Source organism: Pseudophryne corroboree, unplaced genomic scaffold (assembly GCF_028390025.1).
Source record: "Pseudophryne corroboree isolate aPseCor3 unplaced genomic scaffold, aPseCor3.hap2 scaffold_669, whole genome shotgun sequence".
NCBI lineage: Eukaryota > Metazoa > Chordata > Amphibia > Anura > Myobatrachidae > Pseudophryne > Pseudophryne corroboree.
The window spans coordinates 32178-56775 of NW_026970256.1; the positions used below are offsets into that span (position 1 = coordinate 32178).

The window sequence follows — 24598 nt, forward strand, 5'->3', positions numbered from 1 at the left end:
CAAGTTTCAATAATCACAACCACAGCATTAGCGTAGAGCAACGTTTCAGTGGCACCCCACTGTCGTCAGGCTTTATTAATAAAACATTAAAACAGTCCTACCTTTATAGAACACCCACGTGTATGTTGTACAGACAGTCCGGACTCAGACTTCCGGAAAAGAAAGCGGAAATGATGTGATAGTGCCGTCAGCGCACTGAAAGATCAAAGCCCATCACCATGGAAACCTGGTTGTTAGAAGTAGCAGAAAATGGATACTAATACAGCGTATAAGAATTTGTAACAATCACTAGTGTTAGGTTAAGTTATGGAAAACTATCAACAGTAATACAGCGATGACATGAATAAACATTATCATACTTTAAAAGATATTGCATGCTGTAATAAATGCCAGTTTTCCCCACATTCTGAAAATAGTTCAAAAAGAAAAGAAAGCATGAGATATAAAGAATCAGCCTTCATATATTCACTCAGCCCTGATGTTCATAGGGACATGATTGACCATGTCCCTATGAACATCAGGGGTGGTGATCGTGCTACAAAATTATTACAGGTAGAGGCAAGGTGGATAGCCTATCTAGATGTGATTCACCCGAGAGGGCTGAATGAACAGTTTTCTTATGCCTGTTTTTTATAACAATTTGAGGATTACAGGGCTGAGTGAATATATGAAGGCTGATTCTTTATATCTCATGCTTTCTTTTCTTTTTGAACTATTTTCAGAATGTGGGGAAAACTGGCATTTATTACAGCATGCAATATCTTTTAAAGTATGATAATGTTTATTCATGTCATCGCTGTATTACTGTTGATAGTTTTCCATAACTTAACCTAACACTATGTGTCTAGTGATTGTTACAAATTCTTATACGCTGTATTAGTATCCATTTTCTGCTACTTCTAACAACCAGGTTTCCATGGTGATGGGCTTTGATCTTTCAGTGCGCTGACGGCACTATCACATCATTTCCGCTTTCTTTTCCGGAAGTCTGAGTCCGGACTGTCTGTACAACATACACGTGGGTGTTCTATAAAGGTAGGACTGTTTTAATGTTTTATTAATAAAGCCTGACGACAGTGGGGTGCCACTGAAACGTTGCTCTACGCTAATGCTGTGGTTGTGATTATTGAAACTTGCCGTGAGTGCCACGTTGTTTTCCCTTGCTATATATATATATATATATATATATATATATATATATATATATATATATTGAAAAAGAATGGATTAGTGCGCTTATCCAAAGTGTGCAAAGTTCCTTACTGACAAAATATAGTCTGAAGTCACAGATGAATTTGGTCGAATGACCAGTCCAGTATATGAGTTTTTTACAACTTATGTTCGATTAAATTGTCAAATAGTCCACACTTTCCCCGTTTTAACGGGTGGCTGCTCAGTTCTTCAAATAGTGCCACTAGGTATACGTAGCCCAAAGGAAAATCTGAAAGTAGAGGAAGAAACAGCAGAGTGCCTATAGTGTAGTATCCTTTAAATGGGTTTTTGTCACACGCAAGAATAATATTGCGTACCGGATTACGGCTTGACTCAATGCCTATCGGTCCCCTGGTCTTCTAGTCCACGTTTCTGTCGGAATCTAAATGGAGTCAGGAGACAGGGAATCGCTATATAGCGTAGTAGTTACTCGCAAGTTAATGTCAATTTTTACGTCTCACAAAAAATTACATGCGTACCAGATGAAACAATAATATAAATATATATAAACATGGATATGATTAAACATTATATAAATCTAAAAAAATTCATGACCTTAAAAAATAATAAAAAAAAATAAAAAAATTATATATATATATATATATATATATATATTAAAAAAACATATAAAAATATACATATATTAGACCGCTTTAAAACCAATACAAAGGTCTCCAGATGACCGCCACCCTCTGATGAGGACCAGGACTTAAGTATTCATACTGACATGCACAAATTATCGTTTCATCTGGTACGCATGTAATTTTTTGTGAGACGTAAAAATTGACATTAACTTGCGAGTAACTACTACGCTGTATAGCGATTCCCTGTCTCCTGACTCCATTTAGATTCCGACAGAAACGTGGACTAGAAGACCAGGGGACCGATAGGCATTGAGTCAAGCCGTAATCCGGTACGCAATATTATTCTTGCGTGTGACAAAAACCCTTTTAAAGGATACTACACTATAGGCGCTCTGCTGTTTCTTCCTCTACTTTCAGATATATATATATAGTCAAAGTAGCGGCACTATTCCACAGACCCAGAAGTATATATATTTTTTTTAACCAGCAGCAGCATGTAGGAAGGAGCCCTGGAGGACTCGCCGAAGACCAGAGGAGGAGTGGAGACATGTGCACCAGCTGAAGAGACACGAGGGACAGGAGGGGACCAATGCCAGGGAGGAGCTGCCTGTCACCAGAGTGACCAGAGCCGTCCGCGCTGAGTGGAGAAGACGCTGCAGAAGAGGAGGAATCCAGCCAGCCGCAGACCGGGGAAGGACATCCAACCTTCAGTGGACCGGGACCCTGCAGCAAGGGAGGAGACTGACCAGCGACGGGAACACCGGCATCGCGGAGGACACCCGCTTACCGGAGCAAGGACCCGCAGAAGATCCTGGCTGGCTTAAAGAAGATGGCGCGGAACAGCGGGGAGGATGGCACACATCAGGATCCTGCAGCAGGAGAGAAGATTCGGAGTGCAGCAGACCACACTGAAAAGGGTGCATCCCCGGTGCGGTGCTCTGCATCCCGGGTGGCGCCGAAGACGTGAAGTGTCCGAGGTGGCAGAAGCGCCGCAGCTTGGGGTGAGAAACCGCTGCAACCCTTCCGCTGCTAAACTCTGCAATTAGTCAATTAAGGGGGTAGGCTCCCCTCATCACAGTGCCACACAGGCCTTGTTAATTAAGGGGTAGGATCCCCTCACTCTATAATGTGAATTTTGGCTCATACCGTGTGCTATAATGTGAATTTCGGCTCATACCATGTGCTATAATGTGGAAGGGGACCTACTACACTGAAGGACACGCCCCTTTGAGTGACCACGCCCCCTTTTCCCGCCGCGCGTGCCGAAGGCGCACGTATAATTACAACCTTCACTCTTTCATTCCCTCTTCAAAAATACCACTTCAACTACTGCACCTACATCTATACATACACACCCTGACATCTTTATATACAGTGACACCGGTGGTGTGCGTATATACTTTCCTTTTGTATTGTTTTTTTGTTTGGGGTTTTTTTTGTGTGCGTGCGTGTGTGTGTGTGTGTGTGTGTGTGTGTGTGTGTGTGTGTGTGTGGGAGGGGGGGGGGGGGCATTTTTGGTCTTGCCCTGGGCTCCAAAAACCCTAGTTACGCCTCTGGTCAGAGGGCCCCCAAGCCGGAGCACACTGACATCATTAGCTTTCCCACTTGTGCAGCAGCAGAACCAGCAGCCAGAATGTGAGCAGGACAGTATGCAGTGCAGGCAGAGACCCAGGAGTATCAGGTTTCATGGGCTACAGACGGAGCTTTATGACCAGAGGAGAGATAGGAGGGCGGAGAGAGCTGTAAATGACACAGGGATCCCAGCTTCCCCTCCTCCCCACCTGGGTTTCTAGGTGCGGTGTAACCTGTTATCTAATGAGGGTCTCGAGAGAGATCTCCTGAGTCCTGTCCCAGTGTGTAAGTAGTACAGAGGCTTCTGCTATCCTTGCATGTGACACGATCAATTATAGATTTTATTTTTCTATATGTATTTTAAGGTTAAGTTGTCTTTGTTCCACTACAAGAAAAGTTTATAAACTAGTTGTCTTTCAACTAGGTGGAGCTATAAACAGTACCCAGGTATTATTAAACTTAGTTTAAATCTGATATACACCATTTGTTTAAAATTAATATACAAAATCCATACCTCCCACCATGACCCATTCCAGGAGGGACAAAATGCTCTCTACCTGGATTGCAATAACCTGTGTGGAAACATCTTTCTTATCAATTAAATAGTTCAACACAGGTGACTACAATCATATATTAAGAGAGAAATCCAGGTAGAGAGCATTTTGTCTATGCTGGAATGGGTCATGTTGGGAGGTATGCACAATCTAATATACACCCCCATTTCCACCGGGCCCCCCCTGTGTTAAGGGCCCCGGGCACCCCCAAGCAGTGCCATTTCTTGCGGCGGGCGAGCCGTGCAACCGCACGTGGCGCCCGCCGCGGCACTTCTTGAGGACTTTGAATCCCCCCTCCTCTCTCCTCCCGAGTGCCCAGCTCGGAGTTTCGTGGAATGACGCGATTTCGTTGTGACGTCACGACACAATCGCGTCATTCCGTGAAACCCTGCCCCCCCGAGCTGGGCACTCGGGAGGAGGGAGAAGGGGGTGCCAAGCCGGCCGGCTGCGCCGCGCAGATGAGGGAGAGGTGGCTGAAGAGCGGGAAGAACCGCTTCAATTCTCTCCCTCCCTCCCTCCCCACCACCACCTGCCGTACTGTGTAAAATGGGGACACCTGTCTGCCGGAATGTGTAAAATGGGGACTCTTTCCTGCCGGAATGTGTAAAATGGGGACGCAGTCTGCCGGAATGTGTAAAATGGGGGCACGTGCCTGCCTTAATGTGTAAAATAAGGACACTTGCCTGCCGGAATGTGTAAAATAAGGACACTTGCCTGCCGGAATGTGTAAAATGGGGACGCAGTTTGCCGTAATGTGTAAAATGGGGGCACATGCCTGCCTTAATGTGTAAAATGGGGTCACGTGCCTGCCGCAATGTGTAAAATAAGGACACTTGCCTGCCGGAATGTGTAAAATGGGGTCACGTGCCTGCCGCAATGTGTAAAATAAGGACACTTGCCTGCCGGAATGTGTAAAATGGGGACGCAGTTTGCCGTAATGTGTAAAATGGGGGCACATGCCTGCCTTAATGTGTAAAATAAGGACACTTGCCTGCCGGAATGTGTAAAATAAGGACACTTGCCTGCCGGAATGTGTAAAATGGGGACGCAGTTTGCCGTAATGTGTAAAATGGGGGCACATGCCTGCCTTAATGTGTAAAATGGGGTCACGTGCCTGCCGCAATGTGTAAAATAAGGACACTTGCCTGCCGGAATGTGTAAAATGGGGACGCAGTTTGCCGTAATGTGTAAAATGGGGGCACATGCCTGCCTTAATGTGTAAAATGGGGTCACATGCCTGCCGCAATGTGTAAAATAAGGACACTTGCCTGCCGGAATGTGTAAAATGGGGTCACGTGCCTGCCGCAATGTGTAAAATAAGGACACTTGCCTGCCGGAATGTGTAAAATGGGGACGCAGTCTGCTGTAATGTGTAAAATAAGGACACTTGCCTGCCGGAATGTGTAAAATGGGGTCACGTGCCTGCCGCAATGTGTAAAATAAGGACACTTGCCTGCCGCAATGTGTAAAATGGTGGAACGTGCCTGCCGCAATGTGTAAAATGGGGACACTTTCCTGCCGTACTGTGTAAAATGGGGGCACGTGCCTGCCGCAATGTGTAAAATGGGGACACTTTCCTGCCGCAATGTGTAAAATGGGGACACTTGCCTACTGTGCTGTGTAAAATGGGGACACTTTCCTGCCGTGCTGTGTAAAATGGGGTCGCTGCCCTGCTGTAAAGTGTAAAATGAGGACTTTTTTTTTTTTTTTTATCCTGTGGTGGCCGTGATGATGAGATCAGATGAGGCCACGCCCATCTCAACAAAGCCACGCCCGTTTTAACGAGGCCACGCCCTCTTGCCGTGAGCGCGCGCATGCTTTTACTCTTTATATCTATGGGGGGGGGGGCGCATTTTTTTATGTGAATGGGGGGGGGGGGGGCGCATTTTTTTAATCTCGCACTGGGAGCCAAATTGGCTAGAAACGGCCCTGCCCCCAAGGCTTAATCCGGCCCTGTACACGAGTGGTGAAAGTTCTGCCGGGCCCTCTATTAAAAAAACAAACAAAAAAAAACGATGTAGATTGTGCGGCCCGGTGTGTGGTAGGCTGGGCAGAGGCTGCAGCAGTTAGTTCTCTCTCTCCCTGCCTGGCTCTCTGCAATGGGAAAGGATATGAGGGAGGTAACGAGGCCTGGGCCACCCCAACAGGCCCTGGGCACTTCAGACGGGGGGGCCCAGGGAAAGGGGGTTGTATATTAGATTGTGCATACCTCCCAACATGACCCATTCCAGGGTGGACACAATGCTCTCTGCCTGGACTTCCCTCTTAATATATGATTGGTGTCACCTGTGTTGAATTATTGAATTAATAAGAAAGGAGATCATCACAGGTGCTGGCAATTATATACAGTATTAAGAGGGAAATCCAGGTAGAGAGCATGTTTCCCTCCTGGAATAGGTCATGTGGGACTCTGTATGGATTGGTTTTTTTTTTAATGGGGCAATCGTGTACAAGGCATGGTTTAGCCTGGTACATGATTGCCCCTTTAATAGAACATCCGCGTTCGGCCGGCATCTACCCCGGCCGCCGAATTAGGGCGTTATTTCATCCGGCCGCGTGTCATTCTCTCTTTCTAGACCCAAATGCTCTCATTAGACAACAGGTTACATAGGACCCAGATGGAGAGGAGAAGAAGCTGTGATCCCTGGGTCACTTACAGCTCTCTCCACCCTCCTATCTCTCCTCTAGTCGGGAAGCTCTGGAGTAGCTCATGAAACCTGACACTCCTGTGTCTCTGCCTGCACTGTATATTGGGTGTTATTCAGAGTTGTTAGCAAGCCAAAAAAAGTTAGCAATTGGGCAAAACCATGTGCACTGCAGGTGGTGCAGATGTAACATGTGCAGAGAGAGTTAGATTTGGGTGGGTTATTTTGTTTCTGCGCAGGGTAAATACTGGCTGCTTTATTTTTACACTGCAATTTAAATTTCAGTTTGAACACACCGCACCCAAATCTAACTCTCTCTGCACATGTTACATCTGCCCCACCTGCAGTGAAACATGGTTTTGCCCAATTGCTAACTTTTTTTAGTTTGCCATCAACTGAATTATCCCCATTGTTATGCTTTTATTCTAATTGCCTGGTTCTGCTGCAGCTCGTGAGGGAGATCTACAGTAATTATGTCAGTGGGCTCTGGCCTGGGGGCCCCTGACAGAGGGAGGCCCAGAGTACAGAATCCCCTGGGCCCCTACCCCCATTAATATGGCTTTGCCGCTCCTCCCCCTCTCATCAGTGCACTTACACTTGTGATACCAACTATATATAACTAGGTGATTCATCGCGCCCTACGGGCGCTCTTCACACCGTCGTTAGGGGCTACGCCCCGTTAACCCCTCATGCCTTTGAACATACGCAGGCCGGTAGATAACAGATCCAGAAATGCAGGGCAGTTGAGAAAAGATAGCGAGGCGTAGGGGGGAGAAAGGGAATGTACAGAAAAACGCTGTGCGATCGGTAAAGGATAGGGAGAGTCAGGGTGGTAGGGAGAGGATAAAGAGAGGGAAGGTGTTAGACAGAAAATACCGTTGCAAGAGGCTACGACCCGTTAACCCCTGCACGGTCTTCAGCTGTGCTATAATTGTTATTATATGGAGTATTACCTGCAAAAAAGTTTATGCTAGTGGGTAAATATTGCAAGGGGGAAGGGCGTGCGATTGTCAAGGGGGCATAGCCCTTTGTGAGGGCGTGAAGAGTGGCCGCAGGGCACAACGAATAACATAGTGTAGTATATACTGCTAGTGTATGCAGCGCAGCTTATACACACAGTGGCTACAGGTATCAGAGCCGCGTATACACACAATGGCCACAGGTAACGGAGCCACGTATCCACACAGTGGCCAGATGTAGCAGGGCAGCTTATACACACAATACCCACAGGTAGCAGAGTCGCTTATACACACAATACCCACAGGTAGCAGAGCCGCGTATACACACAGTGCCCACAGGTAGCAGCGCAGCTTATACACACAGTGGCCACAGGTAACGGAGCCACGTATCCACACAGTGGCCAGAGGTAGCAGGGCAGCTTATACACACACAATACTCACAGATAGCAGAACCGCTTATACACACAGCGGCCACAAGTAGCAGAGCCGCTTATACACACAGTGCCCACAGGTAGCAGAGCCGCTTATACACACAGTGCCCACAGGTAGCAGAGCCGCTTATACACACAGTGCCCACAGGTAGCAGAGCTGCTTATACACACAGTGCCCACAGGTAGCAGAGACGTTTATACACAACGTGCCCACAGGTAGCAAAGCAGTTTATACACACAATGACCACAGGTAGCAGTGGTGCTTATACACACAATGGCCCCCGGTAGCAGTGCCACTTCTACACACAATTCCCATAGGTAACAGAGCCGCTTATACGCACAATGGCCACAGGTAGCAGCACCACTTATACACACACAATGGCCACTTTTAGCAGCACCGCTTATGCACACAATGGCCACTGGTAGTAGCACCACTTATACACACAATGGCCACAGGTAGCAGTGTTGCTTATACACACAATGGGCACAGGTAGCAGTGTCGCTTAGACACATAATCGCCACAGTATTATTTTTTTTATTAATCCAATGTCCACTGGTAGCAACTATACTCACAGAAGTTCAGTGTGTGTGTGTGTGTGGGGAGGGGGGGGGGGGGTTGGAAAGGGGGTGGGTATAGTATGGTTTAGGTGCCTATCCGTGTCGCTGATCAGGGAATCACTTGTAGGGGCTGCGGATGGTGTCCGAGGTGCTACGTGTGGTGGAGGGGTGGGTGCGGGACGGGGTCCAGAGGTGTTGCGGGTGGTGGAGGGGTGGGTGCAGTGGCACGGATGGCGGAAAGGGTGCAGAGGTGCTGTGGGTGTGGGAGGGGTAGGTGTGGAGGGGGCGCGGATGGGGGAAAGGGTCTAGAGGTGCGCAGGTGGGGGAGGTGCGGGTGCGGAAGGGGAGTGTAGATGCGGTTGTTGGGGGAGGGGTGGGTGCAGGGGGCTGTGGATGAAGGAGGGGGTCTGGAGGTGGTGTGCGTGGGGGAGGGGCGATGTAGTGGAAGGGTGTTTGAGGAGATGGGGTTGCAGGGTGGGTGAGATTGAGTGATGGGTTCTAGAAGTGCTGCGGGTGGAGGAGGGGTGGCTGCAGGGGAGCCGTGGATGGGTTCCGGAGGTGCTGTGGGCGGTGGTCCAGAGGTGCTGCGGGTGGGGGAGGTGTGGTAAGTCCACGAATGGGGGAAGGTGTCTGTAGATGATATGGGTGTGATAAAGCTAAATATTTATCTTATAACATTCACTATATGTGGGTAAGAGGCTCAGTACGCAATTGGCGTATGGGGTACCGTAAGGGTACACACTTAGCGTAGCAGACGCTTAGCCGTGGTCGAGACGCACATGCGGCACGCTCGCTCACAGCTTAACGCTTGGTGTCGAGCACGCTATAGGCGGCCGACTACCGTAATGCTACGCTACCAGCGTAGCGGACGCTCGTGACCACGAGGGGAACACGAGCGGCGCAGACGCTCATGGGATGACATTCAGTAAACCTTGTATGCAACACACAGAAAGGATATGCTTATACTGTAAACCTTGTATTGAAATACTGTAGCGATATAACGCTGCTTAACCTTGTTAATACAAAAACTGTTTGAGCGATTGAGACGCTCCGAATACCCTCAGTAATGTAATAAACACACAATACCTTGCTAAGGTTCCAACACCTTTACTAACAATGGGGGTCATTCCGAGTTGTTCGCTCGCAAGCGGATTTTAGCAGATTTGCTCATGCTAAGCCGCCGCCTACTGGGAGTGAATCTTAGCATCTTAAAATTGCGAACGATGTATTCGCAATATTGCGATTACACACCTCGTAGCAGTTTCTGAGTAGCTCCAGACTTACTCGGCATCTGCGATCATTTCACTGCTTGTCGTTCCTGGTTTGACGTCACAAACACACCCAGCGTTCGCCCAGACACTCCTCCGTTTCTCCGGCCACTCCTGCGTTTTTTCCGGAAACGGTAGCGTTTTTTCCCACACGCCCATAAAATGGCCTGTTTCCGCCCAGTAACACCCATTTCCTGTCAATCACATTACGATCGCCAGAACGATGAAAAAGCCGTGAGTAAAAATCCTAACTGCATAGCAAATTTACTTGGCGCAGTCGCAGTGCGGACATTGCGCATGCGCATTAAGCGGAAAATCGCTGCGATGCAAAGATTTTTACCGAGCGAACAACTCGGAATGACCCCCAATATCTAGCTATGTAAAAAAAGGGAAAACAGTTAACAGTTCATACACTACAGGCTAACATCAATATCTAAACATAATAACTATACATATACAATATACAACCGTTTAACAATAACAGAGAGAGAGAGAGAGAGTATGGCAAATACAGAGAATAAGTTGGTTACAGAGAGTACTTACACACATGGGAATGAATCGCAGGTGCAATCTGGATATCCAGCTCCCAGTTAATCAGTGATGAAAACCGTTGTGGAGAGAAGAGTCTTGTGTCCCCAAGTCTATTGCAAACTATATTTATTTACTAGCTCAAGACATACTACAATAGATACTGTTGTGCCCTCTTTCCATTGGTTAGGGGGTGGGACATGTACTGTACCTGGGATCATTGGTTAGTTCAAGAAGTGGGCGATGGCTAGGATTAGTTAGTATTCTAAATTCCTCTTTGTCTTGTTATATTGAGGAAAGCTATTGTTTGGATCTTCCAAACAAACTCTGTCTTTGGGCTTTGTTTACCCCACTTTCAGTTGAGACAATTGACTACTCAGCACTCATTATTCTGGAGAGAAACCTGGTTCTATTCATAAACAAAGGTGTAAGCCCTCTTTATAGAATCTCAAAGCTTAGTGTAACTAAGGCTATTGTTTTCAGTCTGTGGGAAAGAAGTGACTGAATTCTATTCACCCACCCTGCATTTATGTGTAATTTAATCTTGTTTTCTATTTCTGTGCATAACCATGAGCAGGAACTATGCGAGTCCCTCCCAATTATCATAGGCACAACATTCCTTCAATACCCCACAGCTGGACACTATACACTACCCTCCAACCTTTGTCTGAGCCCTCCCAGCATGCAAAGAGGAATCTCTCAGGTCCAAGAGCCGTTTTAAACTTACCATACTTGCTGACATTATTAAGGGGAATATTAACTATAAAACGCATTATATTGGTTAAATATGTAGCGATCGAGTCGCTCGCCAGTCGCACACAAACACCACCCTAAATACCCATCTCCATGCGCAGGCGACGTCAGAGCATCCCCTACGCAACCTGAGGGGATGCGTACGCACGGGGGAGTCGGTGCGCGAGCAGCGGGCACGTGCATTGGGGTTAGTACAAGGCATCATAGGTCGCTATATTTTTCGACTTTGACAGGTGGGGGAGGGGGCCGGAGGTGCTGTGGTTGGGGGAGTGGCGGGTGCGGGGGTGTGGTGGGGGTCCAGATGCGCTGCGGGCAGGGGAGGGGGTGCTGCGGGTGTGGGTGCTACGGGTGGGGGAGGGGGCAGGAGTGCCGCGGGTGGGAGGGTGATGTGGTGGATGCTGTGGGTGGGAGGGGGGGCGTGTGCCGCAGGTGGGGGGCGAATGTGGTGGATGCTGTTGGTACCGCGGGTGGGGGAGGGGTGGGTGGGGTGGAGGGTGCGGGGGGAGAGGTGGGTATGGGGGTGCGGGGCTGCTGTGGGTGGGGGAGGAGTGGTGGGTGCTGCAGGTGTGGGAGCTATGGGTGGGGGAGGGGCGTGTACCGGCGGGTGGGGGGCGGAAGTGGTGGATGCTGTGGGTGCCGCGGGTGGGGGAGGTGCGGGTGGGGTGGAGGGTGCGGGGGGGGAGAGGTAGGAGTGGGGGTGGGTTGGGGGAGGGTAGGGTGGGGTGGTGTAGCTGGGGGAGAGGTGGGTATGGGGGTGGGGGAGGTGCGGGGGTGCCACGGGTGGAGGAGGGGCTGGGGGCTTTGTGGGTGGTGGGTGATACGGGTGGGGGAGGGAGTGCCACGGGTGGGGGTGGGGAGTGTGCGGCGGGTGGGGGAGGGGCGTGTGCCGGGGGTGGGGGACGGAAGTGGTGGGTGCCGCGGGTGGAGGAGGGGCGGGGGGAGCTTCAGGTGGGGGCCGGAGTGCCGCGGATGGGGGAGGGGCAGGGGGTGCTGCGGGTGTGGTGCTATGGGTGGGGGGGCGGATGTGGTGGATACTGTGGGTGGCACGGGTGGGGGAGCCGCGGGTGGGGTTGCGGGTGCAGGGGTGTAGCGGGGGGAGAGGTGGGTATGGGGGTGGGGGAGGGGCGGGGGTTTTGCGGGTGATACGGGTTGGGGAGGGGTGGCAGTGCCACGGGTGGGGGACGGATGTGGTGGGTGGGGGAGGGGCGGGGGAGATTCTGGTGGGGGCGGGAGTGCCGCAGGTAAGGGAGGGGCGGGGGGGGTAAGGTTTGTGGGTGCTACTGGGGGGAGGGGGCGGGAGTGGTGTGAGTGGCGGACAGATGTGGTGGGTGCTGTGGGTGCCTCGGGTGGTGGAGGGGTGGGGGGTGCTGCAGGTGGGGGAGGTGGCTGGAGTTACGTGGGTGGGGGAGGGGGCGGGGGGTGCTTCAGGTGTGGGTGCTACGGGTGAAGGAGGGAGTGCCTCGGGTGGGGGAGTGGTGGGGGGTGCTGCAGATGTGGGTGCAATGGGTGGTGGAGGGGCATTTGCCGTGGGTGGGGGAAGGGCGTGAGTGCCGTGGGTGGGGGAGGGGCAGGGGGTGCTGCAGATGTGGGTGCTATGGCTCGGGGAGGGGGCGGGAGTGCCGCGGGTGGGGGAGGGGCGGGAGTGCCGCGGGTGGGGGAGGGGCGGGGGTGCTGCCGGTGTGGGTGCCGCGGGTGGGAGGGTGTGAGGAGGGGCGGGGTGTGTGCCGCGGGTGGGGGGCGGATGTTGTGGAGGCTGTGGGTGCCGCGGGTGGGAGGGGGGCGGGGGCGGCAGTCAGAGGTCGTCCACGGCATTCTCCTCCGGACTGTGCGGCAGCTGAGCAGTCACCGGCTGCAGTGTCACCGGGGTGCAGGGAGAGAGGGGAGTGGGCGGAGATGGGGAGGGGACTGGGTGGGGATGGGCGGACCGAGGGAGGGGACTGTTCCTGGCCTGCATCCAGCCACCCAGATCTGTGACTGTGACTCCGCCCAGCGTTAGAAATGCAGGCACAGAGTCACAAGGCTATTATATAGGAGATAATGACCGATGGTCTGTCCCATCTCTCTGACATGCGCAGGGCACTTACACCTGTGATACCTATATAATAATCACCGATGATCTGTGCTGTCTCTTATGCTGGGTACACACTAGTAGATATATCTACAGACGGACCGTGCATTGTGTTGTGCATACACACTGCCCAATCCATCGGCACAGACATCACGAACTGGGCAGGCATTTACATGCGCCCGCCCAGTTCAGCTGCCAATCACCGCCGGCGTCTGAAGCAAGTGTACGGGCATTCAGCGTACAAACAACACGAAGCGCCAATACAGTACAGATATAATGGCCGTTGACTGTACTGCAGGGTCGACGCGATATGTCTGTGAACGAATGTACTTACAGCCACACACACCCTTTTACGCTGTCCTTATGGTCACACACAGCCTCATACACTGTCCTTATGGTCACACACAGCCTCCTACACTGTCCTTATGGCCACACACAGCCTCCTACGCTGCCCTTATGGCCACACACAGCCTCCTGCACTGTCCTTATTGTCACACACAGCCTCATACACTGTCCTTATGGTCACACACAGCCTCCTACACTGCCCTTATGGTCACACACAGCCTCATACACTGTCCTTATGGTCACACACAGCCTCCTACACTGTCCTTATGGTCACACACAGCCTCCTACACTGTCCTTATGGTCACACACAGCCTCCTACACTGTCCTTATGGTCACACACAGCCTCCTACACTGCCCTTATGGTCACACACAGCCTCCTACACTGTCCTTATGGTCACACACAGCCTCATACACTGTCCTTATGGCCACACACAGCCTCCTACGCTGCCCTTATGGCCACACACAGCCTCATACACTGCCCTTATGGTCAGACACAGCCTCCTATGCTGTCTTTATGGCCACACACAGCCTCCTACACTGCCCTTATGGCCACACACAGCCTCATACACTGTCCTTATGGTCACACACAGCCTCATACACTGCCCTTATTGTTACACACAGCCTCATACACTGCCCTTATTGTTACACACAGCCTTCTACACTGTCCTTATGGTCACACACAGCCTCCTACACTGTCCTTATGGCCACACACAGCCTCCTACACTGTCCATATGGCCACACACAGCCTCATACACTGCCCTTATGGTCAGACACAGCCTCCTATGCTGTCTTTATGGCCACACACAGCCTCCTACACTGCCCTTATGGCCACACACAGCCTCATACACTGTCCTTATGGTCACACACAGCCTCATACACTGCCCTTATTGTTACACACAGCCTCATACACTGCCCTTATTGTTACACACAGCCTTCTACACTGTCCTTATGGTCACACACAGCCTCCTACACTGTCCTTATGGCCACACACAGCCTCCTACACTGTCCATATGGCCACACACAGCCTCCTAAGCTGTCCTTATGGCCACACACAGCCTCCTACGCTGTCCTTATGGTCACACACAGCCTCCTACGCTGTCCTTATGGTCACACACAGCCTCATACACTGCCCTTATGGTCACACACAGCCTCATACACTGCCCTTATGGTCACACACAGCTCCTACACTGTCCTTATGGTCACACACAGCCTCCTACACTGTCCTTATGGCCACACACAGCCTCCTACGCTGTCCTTATGGTCACACACAGCCTCCTACGCTGTCCTTATGGCCATTCCCAGCCTCCTACGCTGTCCTTATGGCCAAACATAGCCTCCTACACTGTCCTTATGGCAAAACATAGCCTCCTACACTGTCCTTGACTCCTTATAGCCACACACAACCTAATACACTGTCCTTATGGCCATTCCCAGCCTTCTACATGGCTCATCTCCCACTGTGTAACCTTTGTAGTGCGCCCAACATGGCTGCCTTATCTGGTGCGCTTGTGGATGGGATGAAAAATGCGTGGACCTGATGTTTTTATTGGAACCCTACTCTGAACTTAAGGACTCTGCAATCTCCCCATTTTGTGTTCTCTTCTAGGGGTGGACTATTCCACCCTGGGTAATCCTACGCAGTGCGCCTAAGATGGCTGCCGCCACTGGTGCCTTGTGAGGGTGTAATACACAACCCCTGGAGGTTATTACCCAAAATGCCTACACCAATCATGCATTATTCTTTCTGTGTCTTTGTCTGTGTGGTTTATCTTTTGATGTAATACTTAAATCTTCTGTATTATGTGCATTGTGTGAGTTCTAGTTGGTGCCGCGGATGGCTGCCTCGGTGCTGCTCTGCCAAGCAGCCTTAGTTTTTAGTCTTAAATGTATAATATGTCTAATGTACAGTTGCATATGTGCAGTATGGACTCATATGTGTAATGTTTGTAATGTATGCTACGTTTTTCCTCCTTCATGTTGCTGCTTGGCGATGCATTGTACCACAAAGAATTCCTAGTGTACGTGAGCACACCTGGCCGATAAAGCGGATTCTGATTCTTATGACCACACACAGCCTACTACGCTGTCCTTATGGCCACACACAGCATCCTACACTGTCCTTATGGTCACACACAGCCTCCTACACTGTCCTTATGGTCACACACAGCCTACTACGCTGTCCTTATGGCCACACACAGCCTCCTACGCTGTCCTTATGGCCACACACAGCCTCCTACACTGTCCTTATGGCCACACACAGCCTCCTACGCTGTCCTAATGGCCACACACAGCCTCCTACACTGTCCTAATGGCCACACACAGCCTCCTACACTGTCCTTATGGCCACACACAGCCTCCTACGCTGTCCTTATGGTCACACACAGCCTCCTACGCTGTCCTTATGGCCATTCCCAGTCTCCTACACTGTCCTTATGGTCACACACAGCCTCCTACACTGTCCTTATGGTCACACACAGCCTCCTACACTGTCCTTATGGTCACACACAGCCTCCTACACTGTCCTTATGGTCACACACAGTCTCCTACACTGTCCTTATGGTCACACACAGCCTCCTACACAGTCCTTATGGTCACACACAGCCTCATACACTGCCCTTATGGTCACACACAGCCTCCTACACTGTCCTTATTGTCACACACAGCCTCCTACACTGTCCTTATGGCCACTCACAGCCTCCTACGCTGTCCTTATGGTCACACACAGCCTCCTACGCTGTACTTATGGTCACACACAGCCTCCTACGCTGTACTTATGGTCACACACAGCCTCCTACGCTGCCCTTATGGTCACACACAGCCTCCTACGCTGTACTTATGGTCACACACAGCCTCCTACGCTGTACTTATGGTCACACACAGCCTCCTACGCTGCCCTTATGGTCACACACAGCCTCCTACACTGTCCTTATGGTCACACACAGCCTCCTGCACTGTCCTTATGGCCATTCCCAGCCTCCTACACTGTCCTTATGGTCACACACAGCCTCATACACTGCCTTTATGGTCACACACAGCCTCATACACTGCCCTTATGGTCACACACAGCCTCCTACACTGTCCTTATGGTCACACACAGCCTCATACACTGCCCTTATGGTCACACACAGCCTCATACACTGCCCTTATGGTCACACACAGCCTCCTACGCTGTCCTTATTGTCACACACAGCCTCCTACGCTGTCCTTATGGTCACACACAGCCTCCTACGCTGTCCTTATGGTCACACACAGCCTCCTACGCTTTCCTTATGGTCACACACAGCCTCCTACGCTGCCCTTATGGTCACACACAGCCTCCTACGCTGTCCTTATGGTCACACACAGCCTCCTACACTGTCCTTATGGTCACACACAGCCTCCTACACTGTCCTTATGGCCACACACAGCCTCCTACGCTGTCCTTATGGCCACACACAGCCTCCTTCGCTGTCCTTATGGCCACACACAGCCTCCTACACTGTCCTTATGGTCACACACAGCCTCATACACTGTCCTTATGGTCACACGCAGCCTCCTACACTGTCCATATGGCCACACACAGCCTCCTACGCTGTCCTTATGGTCACACACAGCCTCCTGCACTGTCCTTATGGCCATTCCCAGCCTCCTACACTGTCCTTATGGTCACACACAGCCTCATGCACTGTCCTTATGGTCACACACAGCCTCATGCACTGCCCTTATGGTCACACACAGCCTCATACACTGCCCTTATGGTCACACACAGCCTCCTACGCTGTCCTTATGGTCACACACAGCCTCCTACGCTGTCCTTATGGTCACACACAGCCTCCTACGCTGTACTTATGGTCACACACAGCCTCCTACGCTGCCCTTATGGTCACACACAGCCTCCTACACTGTCCTTATGGTCACACACAGCCTCCTACACTGTCCTTATGGTCACACACAGCCTCCTACACTGTCCTTATGGTCACACACAGCCTCCTACGCTGTACTTATGGTCACACACAGCCTCCTACGCTGCCCTTATGGTCACACACAGCCTTCTACACTGTCCTTATGGTCACACACAGCCTCCTACACTGTCCTTATGGTCACACACAGCCTCCTACACTGTCTTTATTGTCACACACAGCCTCATACGCTGTCCTTATGGTCACACACAGCCTCCTACGCTGTCCTTATGGTCACACAAAGCCTCCTACACTGTCCTTATGGTCACACACAGCCTCATACACTGCCCTTATGGTCACACACAGCCTCATACACTGCCCTTATGGTCATACACTGTCCTTATGGTCACACACAGCCTCATACACTGCCCTTATGGTCACACACAACCTCCTACACTGTTCTTATGGTCACACACAGCCTCCTACGCTGTCCTTATGGTCACACACAGCCGCCTACACTGTCCTTATGGCCACACACAGCCTCCTACGCTGTCCTTATGGTCACACACAGCCTCCTACGCTGTCCTTATGGCCATTCCCAGCCTCCTACGCTGTCCTTATGGCCAAACATAGCCTCCTACACTGTCCTTGACTCCTTATAGCCACACACAGCCTAATACACTGTCCTTATGGCCATTCCCAGCCTTCTACATGGCTGATCTCCCACTGTGTAACCTTTGTAGTGCGTCCAACATGGCTGCCTTATCTGGTGCGCTTGTGGATGGGATGAAAAATGCGTGGACCTGATGTTTTTATTGGAACCCTACTCTGAACTTAAGGACTCTGCAATCTCCCCATTTTGTGTTCTTTTCTAGGGGTGGACTATTCCACCCTGGGTAATCCTACGTAGTGCGCCTAAGATGGCTGCCGCCCCTGGTGCCTTGTGAGGGTGGAATACACAACCCCTGGAGGTTATTACCCAAAATGCCTACACCAATCATGCATTATTCTTTCTGTGTCTTTGTCTGTGTGGTTTATCTTTTGATGTAATACTTAAATCTTCTGTATTATGTGCATTGTGTGAGTTCTAGTTGGCGCCGCGGATGGCTGCCTCGGTGCTGCTCTGCCAAGAAGCCTTAGTTTTTAGTCTTAAATGTATAATATGTCTAATGTACAGTTGCATATGTGCAGTATGAACTCATATGTGTAATGTTTGTAATGTATGCTACGTTTTTCCTCCTTCATGTTGCTGCTAGGCGATGCATTGTACAACAAAGAATTCCTAGTGTACGTGAGTACACCAGGCCAATAAAGCTGATTCTGATTCTTATGACCACACACAGCCTACTACGCTGTCCTTATGGCCACACACAGCCTCCTACACTGTCCTTATGGCCACACACAGCCTCCTACACTGTCCTTATGGCCACACACAGCCTCCTACACGGTCCTTATGGCCACTCACAGCCTCCTACACTGTCCTTATGGCCACTCACAGCCTCCTACGCTGTCCTTATGGCCACACACCGCCTCCTACGCTGTCCTTATGGCCACTCACAGCCTCCTACGCTGTCCTTATGGCCACACACAGCCTCCTACACTGTCCTTATGGTCACACACAGCCTCCTACACTGTCCTTATGGTCACACACAGCCTCATACACTGCCCTTATGGTCACACACAGCCTCCTACACTGTCCTTATGGCCACTCACAGCCTCCTACGCTGTCCTTATGGCCACTCACAGCCTCCTACGCTGTCCTTATGGCCACACACAGCCTCCTACACTGTCCTTATGGTCACACACAGTCTCCTACACAGTCCTTATGGTCACACACAGCCTCATACACTGCCCTTATGGTCACACACAGCCTCCTACACTGTCCTTATTGTCACACACAGCCTCCTACACTGTCCTTATGGCCACTCACAGCCTCCTACGCTGTCCTTATGGTCACACACAGCCTCCTACGCTGTACTTATGGTCACACACAGCCTCCTACGCTGTACTTATGGTCACACACAGCCTCCTACGCTGCCCTTATGGTCACACACAGCCTCCTACACTGTCCTTATGGTCACACACAGCCTCCTGCACTGTCCTTATGGCCATTCCCAGCCTCCTACACTGTCCTTATGGTCACACACAGCCTCCTACACTGTCCTTATGGTCACACACAGCCTCATACACTGCCCTTATGGTCACACACAGCCTCCTACACTGTCCTTATTGTCACACACAGCCTCCTACGCTGTCCTTATGGTCACACACAGCCTCCTACGCTGTCCTTATGGCCACACACAGCCTCCTACGCTGTCCTTATGGCCACACACAGCCTCCTACACTGTCCTTATGGTCACACACAGCCTCCTACGCTGTCCTTATGGCCACACACAGCCTCCTACGCTGTCCTTATGGCCACACACAGCCTCCTACGCTGTCCTTATGGTCACACACAGCCTCCTGCGCTGTCCTTATGGCCATTCCCAGCCTCCTACACTGTCCTTATGGTCACACACAGCCTCCTACACTGGTCACACACAGCCTCCTACGCTGTCCTTATGGCCACACACAGCCTCCTACACTGTCCATATGGCCACACACAGCCTCCTATGCTGTCATTATGGCCACACACAGCCTCCTACGCTGTCCTTATGGTCACACACAGCCTCCTGCACTGTCCTTATGGCCATTCCCAGCCTCCTACACTGTCCTTATGGTCACACACAGCCTCATACACTGCCCTTATGGTCACACACAGCCTCATACACTGCCCTTATGGTCACACACAGCCTCCTACACTGTCCTTATGGTCACACACAGCCTCATACACTGCCCTTATGGTCACACACAGCCTCATACACTGCCCTTATGGTCACACACAGCCTCCTACGCTGTCCTTATGGTCACACACAGCCTCCTACGCTGTCCTTATGGTCACACACAGCCTCCTACGCTTTCCTTATGGTCACACACAGCCTCCTACGCTGCCCTTATGGTCACACACAGCCTCCTACGCTGCCCTTATGGTCACACACAGCCTCCTACACTGTCCTTATTGTCACACACAGCCTCCTACGCTGTCCTTATGGTCACACACAGCCTCCTACGCTGTCCTTATGGTCACACACAGCCTCCTACGCTGTACTTATGGTCACACACAGCCTCCTACGCTGCCCTTATGGTCACACACAGCCTCCTACACTGTCCTTATGGTCACACACAGCCTCCTACACTGTCCTTATGGTCACACACAGCCTCATACACTGCCCTTATGGTCACACACAGCCTCCTACGCTGTACTTATGGTCACACACAGCCTCCTACGCTGCCCTTATGGTCACACACAGCCTCCTACGCTGTACTTATGGTCACAAACAGCCTCCTACACTGTCCTTATGGCCACACACAGCCTCCTACACTGTCCTTATGGTCACACACAGACTCCTACACTGTCCTTATGGTCACACACAGACTCCTACACTGTCCTTAAGGTCACACACAGCCTCCTACACTGTCCTTATGGCCACACACAGCCTCCTACACTGTCCTTATGGTCACACACAGCCTCCTACACTGTCCTTATGGCAACACACAGCCTCCTACGCTGTCCTTATGGCCACACACAGCCTCCTTCGCTGTCCTTATGGCCACACACAGCCTCCTACACTGTCCTTATGGTCACACACAGCCTCATACACTGTCCTTATGGTCACACACAGCCTCCTACACTGTCCATATGGCCACACACAGCCTCCTACGCTGTCCTTATGGTCACACACAGCCTCCTGCACTGTCCTTATGGCCATTCCCAGCCTCCTACACTGTCCTTATGGTCACACACAGCCTCATGCACTGCCCTTATGGTCACACACAGCCTCATACACTGCCCTTATGGTCACACACAGCCTCCTACGCTGTCCTTATGGTCACACACAGCCTCCTACGCTGTCCTTATGGTCACACACAGCCTCCTACACTGTCCTTATGGTCACACACAGCCTCCTACACTGTCCTTATGGTCACACACAGCCTCCTACACTGTCCTTATGGTCACACACAGCCTCCTACGCTGTACTTATGGTCACACACAGCCTCCTACGCTGCCCTTATGGTCACACACAGCCTTCTACACTGTCCTTATGGTCACACACAGCCTCCTACACTGTCCTTATGGTCACACACAGCCTCCTACACTGTCTTTATTGTCACACACAGCCTCATACGCTGTCCTTATGGTCACACACAGCCTCCTACGCTGTCCTTATGGTCACACAAAGCCTCCTACACTGTCCTTATGGTCACACACAGCCTCATACACTGCCCTTATGGTCACACACAGCCTCATACACTGCCCTTATGGTCATACACTGTCCTTATGGTCACACACAGCCTCATACACTGCCCTTATGGTCACATACAACCTCCTACACTGTTCTTATGGTCACACACAGCCTCCTACGCTGTCCTTATGGTCACACACAGCCGCCTACACTGTCCTTATGGCCACACACAGCCTCCTACGCTGTCCTTATGGTCACACACAGCCTCCTACGCTGTCCTTATGGCCATTCCCAGCCTCCTACGCTGTCCTTATGGCCAAACATAGCCTCCTACACTGTCCTTGACTCCTTATAGCCACACACAGCCTAATACACTGTCCTTATGGCCATTCCCAGCCTTCTACATGGCTGATCTCCCACTGTGTAACCTTTGTAGTGCGTCCAACATGGCTGCCTTATCTGGTGCGCTTGTGGATGGGATGAAAAATGCGTGGACCTGATGTTTTTATTGGAACCCTACTCTGAACTTAAGGACTCTGCAATCTCCCCATTTTGTGTTCTTTTCTAGGGGTGGACTATTCCACCCTGGGTAATCCTACGCAGTGCGCCTAAGATGGCTGCCGCCCCTGGTGCCTTGTGAGGGTGGAATACACAACCCCTGGAGGTTATTACCCAAAATGCCTACACCAATCATGCATTATTCTTTCTGTGTCTTTGTCTGTGTGGTTTATCTTTTGATGTAATACTTAAATCTTCTGTATTATGTGCATTGTGTGAGTTCTAGTTGGCTCCGCGGATGGCTGCCTCGGTGCTGCTCTGCCAAGAAGCCTTAGTTTTTAGTCTTAAATGTATAATATGTCTAATGTACAGTTGCATATGTGCAGTATGAACTCATATGTGTAATGTTTGTAATGTATGCTACGTTTTTCCTCCTTCATGTTGCTGCTAGGCGATGCATTGTACAACAAAGAATTCCTAGTGTACGTGAGTACACCAGGCCAATAAAGCTGATTCTGATTCTTATGACCACACACAGCCTACTACGCTGTCCTTATGGCCACACACAGCCTCCTACACTGTCCTTATGGCCACACACAGCCTCCTACACTGTCCTTATGGCCACACACAGCCTCCTACACGGTCCTTATGGCCACTCACAGCCTCCTACACTGTCCTTATGGCCACTCACAGCCTCCTACGCTGTCCTTATGGCCACACACCGCCTCCTACGCTGTCCTTATGGCCACTCACAGCCTCCTACGCTGTCCTTATGGCCACACACAGCCTCCTACACTGTCCTTATGGTCACACACAGCCTCCTACACTGTCCTTATGGTCACACACAGCCTCATACACTGCCCTTATGGTCACACACAGCCTCCTACACTGTCCTTATGGCCACTCACAGCCTCCTACGCTGTCCTTATGGCCACTCACAGCCTCCTACGCTGTCCTTATGGCCACACACAGCCTCCTACACTGTCCTTATGGTCACACACAGTCTCCTACACTGTCCTTATGGTCACACACAGCCTCCTACACAGTCCTTATGGTCACACACAGCCTCATACACTGCCCTTATGGTCACACACAGCCTCCTACACTGTCCTTATTGTCACACACAGCCTCCTACACTGTCCTTATGGCCACTCACAGCCTCCTACGCTGTCCTTATGGTCACACACAGCCTCCTACGCTGTACTTATGGTCACACACAGCCTCCTACGCTGTACTTATGGTCACACACAGCCTCCTACGCTGCACTTATGGTCACACACAGCCTCCTACACTGTCCTTATGGTCACACACAGCCTCCTGCACTGTCCTTATGGTCACACACAGCCTCATACGCTGCCCTTATGGTCACACACAGCCTCCTACGCTGTACTTATGGTCACACACAGCCTCCTACGCTGCCCTTATGGTCACACACAGCCTCCTACGCTGTACTTATGGTCACACACAGCCTCCTACGCTGCCCTTATGGTCACAAACAGCCTCCTACACTGTCCTTATGGCCACACACAGCCTCCTACACTGTCCTTATGGTCACACACAGACTCCTACACTGTCCTTATGGTCACACACAGACTCCTACACTGTCCTTATGGTCACACACAGCCTCCTACGCTGTCCTTATGGTCACACACAGCCTCCTACGCTTTCCTTATGGTCACACACAGCCTCCTACGCTGCCCTTATGGTCACACACAGCCTCCTACGCTGCCCTTATGGTCACACACAGCCTCCTACACTGTCCTTATTGTCACACACAGCCTCCTACGCTGTCCTTATGGTCACACACAGCCTCCTACGCTGTCCTTATGGTCACACACAGCCTCCTACGCTGTCCTTATGGTCACACACAGCCTCCTACGCTGCCCTTATGGTCACACACAGCCTCCTACACTGTCCTTATGGTCACACACAGCCTCCTACACTGTCCTTATGGTCACACACAGCCTCCTACACTGTCCTTATGGTCACACACAGCCTCATACGCTGCCCTTATGGTCACACACAGCCTCCTACGCTGTACTTATGGTCACACACAGCCTCCTACGCTGCCCTTATGGTCACACACAGCCTCCTACGCTGTACTTATGGTCACACACAGCCTCCTACGCTGCCCTTATGGTCACAAACAGCCTCCTACACTGTCCTTATGGCCACACACAGCCTCCTACACTGTCCTTATGGTCACACACAGACTCCTACACTGTCCTTATGGTCACACACAGACTCCTACACTGTCCTTAAGGTCACACACAGCCTCCTACACTGTCCTTATGGCCACACACAGCCTCCTACACTGTCCTTATGGTCACACACAGCCTCCTACACTGTCCTTATGGCCACACACAGCCTCCTACGCTGTCCTTATGGCCACACACAGCCTCCTTCGCTGTCCTTATGGCCACACACAGCCTCCTACACTGTCCTTATGGTCACACACAGCC

General features: G+C 51.2%; 1 protein-coding gene across 1 annotated transcript in view; it reads left to right on the top strand.

The window, feature by feature from the left end:
- Nucleotides 1–915: 915 nt before the first annotated feature.
- LOC135037122 (beta-1,4-galactosyltransferase galt-1-like) overlaps nt 916–24598 on the top strand; it is an 86029-nt gene continuing 62346 nt past the window's right edge. The window contains exons 1-2 of the mRNA XM_063954520.1: nt 916–1035; nt 2287–2797. The gene's annotated coding sequence lies outside the window, so the exon portion shown is untranslated. The remainder of the gene's footprint in view (nt 1036–2286; nt 2798–24598) is intronic.